The sequence below is a fragment of the Hemitrygon akajei genome, chromosome 1 (assembly GCF_048418815.1).
Source record: "Hemitrygon akajei chromosome 1, sHemAka1.3, whole genome shotgun sequence".
Taxonomy (NCBI): domain Eukaryota; kingdom Metazoa; phylum Chordata; class Chondrichthyes; order Myliobatiformes; family Dasyatidae; genus Hemitrygon; species Hemitrygon akajei.
The window spans coordinates 570,172-581,112 of NC_133124.1; the positions used below are offsets into that span (position 1 = coordinate 570,172).

General features: G+C 44.0%; 1 protein-coding gene across 1 annotated transcript in view; it reads right to left on the reverse strand.

The window, feature by feature from the left end:
- Positions 1-10,566, reverse strand: part of kbtbd2 (kelch repeat and BTB (POZ) domain containing 2) — a 100,394-nt gene extending 89,828 nt beyond the window's left edge. The window contains exon 1 of the mRNA XM_073070858.1: positions 10,414-10,566. The gene's annotated coding sequence lies outside the window, so the exon portion shown is untranslated. The remainder of the gene's footprint in view (positions 1-10,413) is intronic.
- Positions 10,567-10,941: the final 375 nt, after the last annotated feature.

Below are 10,941 nucleotides of genomic sequence, written 5' to 3' on the forward strand. Positions count from 1 at the left end.
TTTTGAAACTTTCTCCTTTTAAAGGAACTTACCCGGCTTTACCTTACTTGGGTGAAGCTCGTCCTCAGCCTCTGCTCGTTGAAGCCTCTCGAGACAAAGCCTTCCTACCCTGTCTCCCTCTACTCCGTTGCCTGCTACAATGTCGCCCGCTCTGACTGACTGTTCTCTTTAAATACTCCTGCTGCTTCACAGTCCGACTTACACGCGCTTGCGCAGTCGTGCCCCCGTTAAACTGCCGAAGAAAATGACCGACTTCTTCTAACTGTTCTCTTTAAATACTCCCGCTGCCTCACGGTCCAACTTACACGCGCTTGCGCAGTCGTGCCCCTGTTAAATTCATGAAGGCCAATGTACCAAAAGCTTTCTTTACGATCCTATCTACCTGTGAAGCAACTTTCAATGAATTTGGACCTGGATTCTCATATCCCTTTGTTCTACCTCACTACTCTGTGTTCTACCATACACTGTGTAAGACCTACCCCAGTTGGTCCTACCAAAGTACAACATTTCAACTTGTCTGCATTAAATGCCACCTGCTATTTTCTTTTTAGCTAGTCCACAACCCGCTACAAGCCATGATAGTTTTCCGCGTTATCCACTACCCTCCCAATCTTGATATTATCTGCAAATTTGCCAATCCAGTTAGCCACATTATCATCTAGATTGTTAATACAGATGACAAAGAATACACATGGTACCAATCCCTGTGGCATTCCACTAATCACCAGCCTCCAGTCAGGAAGACTGATGCAAGACTTTCCAGGCACAGATCCATGGTCTCGCGAGGCTAACAGATGCCACCACCACCAGTCAGAAAGGCAACCATCTACTACCACTCTCTGGCTTCTCTCACAAAGCCAATGTCAAATCCAATATACTACTTCATCTTGAAGGCTAAGCAACTGAATTTTCTTGTCCAACCTCCCATGCAGGATTTTGTCAAATGTTTTGCCAAAGTCCATATATATAGCATCCACTGCCTTGCCTTCATCAACTTTCTTGGTAACTTCCTCGTAAAACATTGTAAGATTGGATAGGCATGATCTACCATGCACAATGCAATGCTGACTATCCTTAATCAGTCTATGGACATGGTTGAGAAAGAATTAAATTGCACTTAGACAGGTACATGTACCTGACTAAATACAGTTTAAACCTTCCCTAGCTATGTACCTCTCTAAATAGTTTAAACCTTTCCTAGCCATGTCCATTCTAAATGAGTTAAGGGTGAAAGGTGAAATATTTAAGGGGATCATGAAGGGAAACTACTTCACTCAGAGGGCTGTGATGTGGTGCATGCGAGCTTGATTTCAACATTTAAGAGAAGCTTGGATAGGTACATAAGAGTTCACTGGACAGCAAGAAAATCCAACAAGTCAATACTTGATGAAATACAGCTAGACTATTCACTAGGAGGCTTGATTATGAGACAGAAGCTCAAATATTTTGGCCACAACATGAGAAGACAGGATTCCTTGGAGAAGACGCTCATGTTAGGCAAAACAGAAGGTAAAAGGAGGAGAGGACAACAGAGGCTACAATGGATAGATAATATTACTCAGACAATGCGTATGACTTGGGGGATCTTGGAGAGGCAGTTTCCAACAAGAAGGCTTGGTGTGCAGGAGTCCATGAGGAGTCGGGCTCGACTTAATGACTGAACAACAACAAGAGATATTGAAGAATATGGTCCCAGTGCAGGACAATGGGAATAGGCAGTTTAAATGTTTTCAGCATGGACTAAATAGGCCAAAGGTCCTGCTTCTGCTCTGTGCTTCTGACTCGCTACTCCTTCCCTAGCCATGTACTCATCTAAATACAGTTTAATCCTTCCCTAGCCATGTACCTTTTTAAATACGGTTTGAACCTTTCCTAGCCATATACCTGTCCAAAAGTGGTTTAATTATACCCCTCTATTCAGGAAGGCACAGGTCAATCACTCTCCATTGCACATCAATGGCTCTGCCATGGAGAGACTAAAGAACACAAAGTTCCTTGATTCCTAGGTAAAACAGAAGGTAAAAGAAGAAGAGGATGACAGAGGCTATGATGAATAGATAATAATACTCAGACAATACGTATGACCTTGGGGGACCTCAAAGAGGCAGTTTCCAACAAGATCACAAGACAAAGGAGTTTGTGTAAGGATAGGCAAATGATAGAGCAAAGAAGCACTCAGCTTGATGGTTTTGAGGTGTGTATATTTTAATTCAAGGAGTATCATAAACAAGGCAGATGAATTTGGAGTGTGGATCAATGTGGAACTATGACGTTGTGACTTGGATGTCTGGGGGCAGGAATAGCTGTGGAGTGCCAGGCTTCATGTGTTTAAAAAAAGGTGGGGGGGGGGGCAAAAGAGGTGGTATTGCTAATCAGGGATAAGTGTCACAAGATCACAAGACAAAGGAGAAGTAGGCCTTTCGGCCCATCGAGTCTGCTCCGCCACTCCACCATGAGCTAAACTATTCTCCCATCTAGGTCCAATTTCCAGCTTTTTCCCCATATCCCTTGATACCCTGACTAATTAGATACCTATCAATCTCTTCCTTAAACACCCTCAATGATTGGGCCTCCACAGCTGTATGTGGCAACGAATTCCATAAATCCACGATCCTCTGGCTAAAAAAATTTCTCCTCATCTCTGTTTTAAATGGGTACCCTCTAATTCTAAGACTGTGACCTCTTGTTCTGGATTCACCCACCAAGGGAAACAGTCTTTCCACATCTACTCTGTCCAACCCTTTCAACATTCGAAATGTTTCTATGAGATCCTCTCTCATTCTTCTATACTCTAATGAATACAATCCAAGAGCCGACAAATGTTCCTCATATGTTAGCCCCTGCATTCCAGGAATCATCCTCGTAAATCTTCTCAGAACTCTCTCCAACATCAGTACATCCCTTCTAAGATAGGGGGCCCAAAACTGCACAGAGTTTTCCAAATGAGGTCTCACCAGTGCCCCACAGAGCCTCATCAACAGCTCCTTTCTCTTGTACACTATTCCTCTTGAAACGAATGCCAACATAGCATTCGATTTCCTTACTGCCGATCCAACCTGGTGGTTAACCTTTAGGGTATCCTGCACTAGGACTTCCAAGTCCCTTTGCACTTCCGATTTTTGAATTTTCTTCCCATCTAAATAATAATCTGCCTGATTGTTTCTTCTTCCAAAATGAACAACCGTACATTTCTGAACATTGTATCTCATCTGCCATTTCTTTGCCCACTCTCCTAAACTGACCAGGTCTCTCTGCAACCTTTCCATTTCCTCAACACTTCCTGCTCCTCCACCTATTCTGGAGTCACCTGCAAACTTAGCCACAAACCATTTAGTCCATAATCTAAATCGTCGATATACAGTGTAAATAGAAGAGGCCCCAACACCGACCCCTGCAGTACACCGCTAGTAACCGGCAACCAACCAGAATAGGATCGGTATTCCCATTCTTTGCTTTCAAGAAGGCTTGGTGTGCAGGAGTCCATGAGGTCACAAGGAGCCACCTGGATCCACAACACCTCCTCACTAGTCAACAAAGCACAGCACCATCTACACTTTGTGAGGAGATTGAAGCGTGCAAGGCTCCCCAACTGTACTGTAACAACTTTCTACAGGAGCAACGTTGAGTGCCCTGTCTTGCTACATTATTTTGTGGTGGAGAATTTAAAAGGCATTGGACAGCAAGACCCTACAGAGGACAGTAAAAACCACAGAGGATCATCAGTCTCCCTCCCCCTTATTTGTGACATATACCAGCAGCATTGCAGACAAAGGGCTTGAGGCTTGAGGCATTGATCATGATCACTACCACCTATTGCACAGTCTCTTTGACTACCCCCTCCCCCCCCCCCCCCCCCCCAGGAAGGAGGTGGAGAAGCATCAGGACGAAGAATGCCAAATTGGGTAACAACTTCTTCCCTCAGGCTGTAAAACTAGTGAATACACTGCCACCACCGAGGACTCATCACTAGGTCAGCAATCGTCATGAAAGAACATGGAACCTTGGTAGTAGCAGGCTAGCCGCTGGCTATGCGTCCAGAGACCTGAACTCTCTGGGCACAGAACTCAAAAAGCGACAAGACAGACTTTTAACATCATAAATCATGAGTTGTTTGTTATGTCTCCCCTCCTGCCGTGAAACTAGGTACACCTCTTTTTTCCCTTATTAGCGAGAGAGACAGCTTGTGGTACGTCGAATTACCAGTGAACAAGTACTCTTGGGGTACTGCAAGTCTGTGTCTTTATTGACGCTTTGCTGCACACTTCAGTGCTTAATGGAGGGTGCTGATCCTTTTTGCTGGTGGGGGGGGGGTGGTTTGTTGCCTTGCTGCTGCTTGTGTGGGAGAGCAGTGCTTTGGGATTCTAACATTTAACTGTTGTTCATTCTTTGGGGCATTCCTCTGTTTTTGTGGATGTTTGCAGAGAAAAAGAATTTCAGGATGTATACATTTCTCTGACATTAAACGTACCTATTGAACCTACTGAAAACTTACTCCTCACATCGCCCTCTCATTTTCCATTCAGCCCATAGAACCCGCTCTACCAGTCCATCACAGCTGATCCTGGATCCCACTCAAACCTATACACCTGCCTTCTCGCCATATCCTTTGATGCCCTGACCGATTACTAAACTATCAGCTTCCGCCTTAAATATACTCATGGACTTGGCTTTCATTTGTGGCAGAGCATTCCACAGATTCACTACTCTCTAGCTAAAATAATTCCTCCAGATCTCTGTTCTAAAATTTCGTCCCTCAATTTGAAGTGCCGAATACACCGCCATAGGAAACATCCTCTCTACATCCACCCTATCTAGTCCTTCCAACATTTGGTAGATTTCAATGAGATACCCATCTATTCTTCTAAATTCCAGTGAGTGCAGGCCCAAAGCTACCAAATGATATGTTAACCCCTTCATTCCCAGAATCATCCTCATGAATCTCCTCTGGACTCTTTAAAATTACAACACATCCTTTCTGAGATACGGAGCCCAAAACTGTCGACAATACTCCAAGTGCGGCCTGACTAGTGTCTTATAAAGGCTCAGCATTTTACATTCTATTCATATAACCATATAACAATTACAGCACGGGAACAGGCCATCTCGGCCCTTCTAGTCTGTGCCGAACGCTTACTCCCACCTAGTCCCACCTACCTGCACTCAGCCCATAACCCTCCATTCCTTTCCTGTCCATATACCTATCCAATTTTTTTTACATGACAAAATCGAACCTGCCTCTACCACTTCTACCGGAAGCTCATTCCACACAGCTACCACTCTCTGAGTAAAGAAGTTCCCCCTCGTGTTACCCCTAAACTTTTGCCCCTTAACTCTCAACTCATGTCCTCTTGTTTGAATCTCCCCTACTCTCAATGGAAAAAGCCTATCCACATCAACTCTACCTATCCCCCTCATAATTTTAAATACCTCTGTCAAGTCCCCCCTCAACCTTCTATGCTCCAAAAAATTATTCCCCTTGAAATACGTAAATGTCAACATTGCATTTGCTTTCTTTACCACAGACTCAACCTGTGAATTAACCTTCTGGGAGTCTTGTAAGAGGACTCTGATGTTTGAACCTTCTCCCCATTTAGATTATAGGTTGCATTATTGCTCCTTTTATCAAACTTTGTCACAAAGCTATCAATTACATTATCCAAATCATTGACAAACAATGTGAAAAGTAGTGAACTCAATACTGATCCCTGAGGAACACCTCTAGTCACTGACAACCACCAGAAAAGGCCTTCTTTATTCCCACTTGCTTCATCCTGCCTGTCAGCCATTCCTCTATCCATGCCAGTATCTTTCCTGTAACGCCACAGGATTTTATCTTGTTTAGCGGCCTCATGTGTGGCACCTATCAAATGCCTTCTGGAAATCCAAGTAAATGACATCCACTGCCTCTCCTTTGTCCACCCTACTTGTTACTTCCTCAAAGAACTCTAACAGATTTGTCAGGCAATATTTCCTTTTACAGAAACCATGCTGTCTTTGACTTATTTTATCTTTAATCTCCAAGTATCCCCAAAACCTCGTCCTTAATAATAGACTCCAACACTTCCCAACCACTTAGGCTAACTGGCCTATAATTTCCTTTCCTTTGCCTTCCTCCCTTCTTAAAGAGTGGAGTGACATTTGTAACCTTTCAGTCCTCTAGTACCATGCCAGAATCAAGTGATTTGTGAAAGATCATGACCAATGCATCCATTATCTCTTCAACAATTTCTCTGAGAACTGTGGGATGTAGTCCATTTGGTCCAGGTGGCCTTAAAGCCTTTCAGTTTGCCGAGCATTTTTTTTTGGTCATAACTCCTGCTCCGACACTCATGGACTGCTGGCATGCTGCTAGTGTCTTTCAGTGAAGACTGATGCCAGGGTCCTTTAACCCTTGCAGTTTCTTAACTCAACTCACATGTATTCAACATCTTCCAATCCTATGTCACATATTTCTACTGATTTGATGCCATTCTTTACTAGAAGAGCCACACCACCCCCTCTGCCAACTTTTCTATCCCTCCGATACAACATGCAACCTTGGATATTCAACTCCCAACTACAACAAGCCTTCAGCCATGATTCAGTGATGGCCACAAAATAACTGACGATTTGTAATAGTGCAACAAGATATCCACCCTATTTCTTACGCTGTGCCCATAGAAATATAACACTAAGTACTGAGTTTGCTACCCTTTTTGATTCTGCATTCCTAATGCACTGATACTCGCCCTGCTGACTGCAATTTTATTTTATCATCTACTTACTGCCCTTCCTAGAAGCTTGACTGCATGCTACTTTTGCTCTTTTACCATCCGTCTTATCCTGAGTCCCTTCTCTCCAGTTCCCAGCCTCCTGCCAAATTAGTTTAAACTCTCCCCAACAGCTCTAATGTTTAGAAAATAAAGGGGCAGATAAAATAAAATTTTCTAAACCAGGAGAAAATTCAAAAATCAGGTGTAAAGGGTCTCAGGAAGATTGCACAGGATTACCTAAAGGTTAATTTGCAGGTTAAGTCAGAGGTGAGGAAGGCAAATAAGATGTCAGCATTCATTTCAAGAGGATTAGAATATAAGAGTAGGGATATAATATTGAGGCTTTGGCTCTCTCTGTTCTACAACACTCACTATACTTTTTTTCCTTTGAAGTAATACTACCATTAATTACTCTTGACAACCATAGCTAAACTGCATTTCAGGTTGATTTTTTCTGCCTTTAACATGTATAACTACAAACCTCACATTCTTTCATTGTTGGCCATAGTTCCCTGCATACCCATAGACAACTCACATCTTCATAGATCCATTGACTACATTCAAAGAACCTTTATACAAAGGGATCATGAAGGATTCCCCCCGCCCCCCCCCCCCACTCTGCTCATGGGTTATTTGTCGCACTCCCATTAGGGAAGAGGCTACGTAGCATCCACACCAGGACCATCAGTCTCAAAAAACAGTTACTTTACCCAAGCAGTAAGGCTGATCACATGGAGACGCCAGTCATTTTGGATTGGCAACATATTCTCCACAACCTCCATCAGCAAAGGTGCACCACAAGGCTGTGTTGTGTGCTTAGCCCCCAGCTCTACTTGGTTTACACTTATGACCATATGTCTAAGCAGAGTTCCATTGCCATATAAGTTCGCTAACAACACCACTGTCATAGGCCAAATGAAAGGTGGTGACGAATCAGCTATAGAAGGCAGATTGAACATCTAGCTGAGTGGCACCACAACAACATCTTACTTAATGTCAGCAAGACCAAGGAGCTGGCTACTGTCTTCAAGAGAAGGAAACCACAGGTCCATGAGCCAGTCCTCAGAGGATCAGTGGAGAGGGTCAGCAAATTTAAATTCCTGTGTCATCATCTCAGAGGACCAGCGCACAAATGCAATTACACAGAATCTCCACGTCTTTAGGAGATTGCACAGATTCTGCACGACATCTAATACTTTGACAAACTTCTACAGATGTGTGGGGGAGAGTATACTGACTGGCTGCATCACAGCCGAGAATGGAAACACCAATACCCCTGAACAGAAAATCCTTCAAAAAGTAACGGATAAAGCCAAGTTTTCCCCATCATTGAACACATCTACACAGAGCATTGTCGCAAGAAAGCATTTTCAAGGACACCCACTACCCAGGTCATGCTCCCTTCTCACTGCTACCACCAGGAAGGTGGTACAGGAGCCTCAGGACTTACACAACCAGGTTCAGAAACAGTTCCTATCCCTCAACCATCAGGGTTTTGAACCAAAGGCAATAACTTCACTTGCCCCATCATTGAAATTGCCCTTGCATTGAGAATAACATCAGCAAGTTTGCTGATGATACTAAGCTGGGTGGCAGTGTGACATGTGATGAGGATGTTAGGAGAATTCAGGGTGACTTGGATAGGCTGACTGAGTGGGCAGATACTTGGCAGATGACGTTTAATGTGAATAAGTGTGAGGTTATCCACTGGGAGTAAGAACAGGAAGGCAGATTATTATCTGAACAGTGTAGAGTTGGGTAAGGGAGAAATACAAAGAGATCTCGGAGTCCTTGTTCATCAGTCATTGAAGGTGAATGAGCAAGTGCAGCAGGCAGTGAAAAACTCTTTAAAAGCTATTATTAATGCTTTTTGAGATAGTGATTTAGATGCATATCATATTTTTTACTGAGTTAAGTATTGTATGTAATTAGTTTTGCTACAACAAGTGTATGGGACATTGGAAAAAAAGTTGAATTTCCCCATGGGGATGAATAAAGTATCTATCTATCCATCTATCTAATGGAATGTTGGCCTTTATTACAAAGGGAATTGAGTACAAGAGCAAGGAAATCCTTTTGCATTTGTACAGGGCCCTGGTGAGACCACACCTGGAGTATTGTGTACAGTTTTGGTCTCCAGGGTTAAGGAAGGACATCCTGGCTATAGAGGAAGTGCAATGTAGATTCACGAGGTTAATTCCTGGGATGTCCGGACTGTCTTACGCAGAGAAGTTAGAGAGACTGGGCTTGTACACACTGGAATTAAGGAGATTGAGAGGGGATCTGATTGCAACATATAAGATTATTAAGGGATTGGACAAGATAGAGGCAAGAAATATGTTCCAGATGCTGGGAGAGTCCAGTACCAGAGGGCATGGTTTGAGAATAAGGGGTAGGTCATTTAGGACAGAGTTAAGGAAAAACTTCTTCTCCCAGAGAGTTGTGGGGGTCTGGAATGCACTGCCTCAAAAGGCAGTGGAGGCCAATTCTCTGGATGCTTTCAAGAAGGAGCTAGATAGGTATTTTATGGATAGGGGAATCAAGGGATATGGGGACAAGGCAGGAACTGGGTATTGATAGTAGTTTATCAGCCATGATCTCAGAATGGCGGTGCAGACTCGAAGGGCCGAATGGTCTACTTCTGCACCTATTGTCTATAAATGTTCCCACAACCTATGGACTCACTTTCAAGGACTCTGCATCTCATATTCTCTATATTATTTCTTTCTTTTTGTATTTGCACAGTTTGTTGTCTTTTGCACACTGGTTGAACACCCAAATTGGTGCAATCTTTCATCTATTCTGCTATGGTTACTATTCTAATATGGATCTATTGAGTATGCCTGCAAGAAAATGAATCTCAGGGTTGTATATGGGGAATTATATGTGCTTTGATAGTAAATTTTGTTTGAACTTTGATCAACATCTCTAGGCCCCCAAGCACCACTGCTTTATTTCCTATCAGTCACCTTATTTACATCTATGTATACTTTATCAACATACAATCAATGTATAAAAGCTATCTTATGTATTTATATTTAGAGTGTTTTTAAAATTTTTATCGAGTTCTTTACTGTTTATGTGTTTGTATTGTGCTGCATTGGATCAGGAATAACAACTATTTCATTCTCCGTTACGCTTATATACTAAAAATTATATTAAACAAACTTGATGAACTTCGTCCTTCAAATTACTATATTTCTCCTTAGCAAATCACTCACATCAGAACTATTATTGGCGCCAGTATCCAATGAACTGAAATCTATTTATTTCAATAGTGAGCAGCATATTCAGTTCCCAGTTTTATTAACTTAATACAAAACGGTACTTTATGATTAAGCTGCAAAATAAAAGAGCCGAAATAATAGTTTAATCAATGGAACAGGCTCAGGGAGCTGATTTCCCGCGCCTGTTTATTTCAAATCTAACTAGCAGCATTTTAACGGGACAAAGAACTATCCGCCCTTTAAACCAGGACCTGGCTGCAGGATGGGCAACGCCAGCGGGATCCTGTTCTTAGTACAGGCTGCTACCCCACCACACACCGGCAGGAAAAGCCGAGCTCCGGCCCTGGGGGAGCGGCCTGGCCCGGAGCGCGGCCTCGGCCCCCACCTGACCACCGCCGTGCTAAGGCACTCGTTATGACCATGCCGAGGCCTACCTTGGTGCGGAAAGAGTCAGCAACATGCTCAGCCCTCGCACAGAGAATCACCCTGGGCGTGAGGCGCAGTCCAGTGAACACAAACATCGGAATCAGCCCGTACGACAGACACCCGGGCTCACCGCCATCACCGGCCCAACTGCCGTCTCTGCGTCACGCCGCACCGAAGTGATGACGTCGAGTCAGGCAAGGGAACATGAGCGGCGCGCTCACGAACTCCAGGGATGCGCGCGCTGTGTCCACAGCTGCAAATCGATTTCAAACCAGCAGGGGGCGATAAGGTCGCGGTTGGTGGGGTTTTGGGGGGGAGGGATTGGAGACGGCAGGGGAGAAGAGAGGAGCAGGGAGATGGGGATTGCATGTGGGAATAGGCGGAGAAGAGGGATGGGGAGAGATTCGAGGTGTGGAACGGGAGATAGATGAGACGGAAGGAGAGAGGGAGGGGATAAGGGGATTGGAGAGGGAGACGGGAGGATTGGGAGGGGGGAGTGGAGAGATGGGGGTAGACGGAGAGAGAGGATGGGAGCG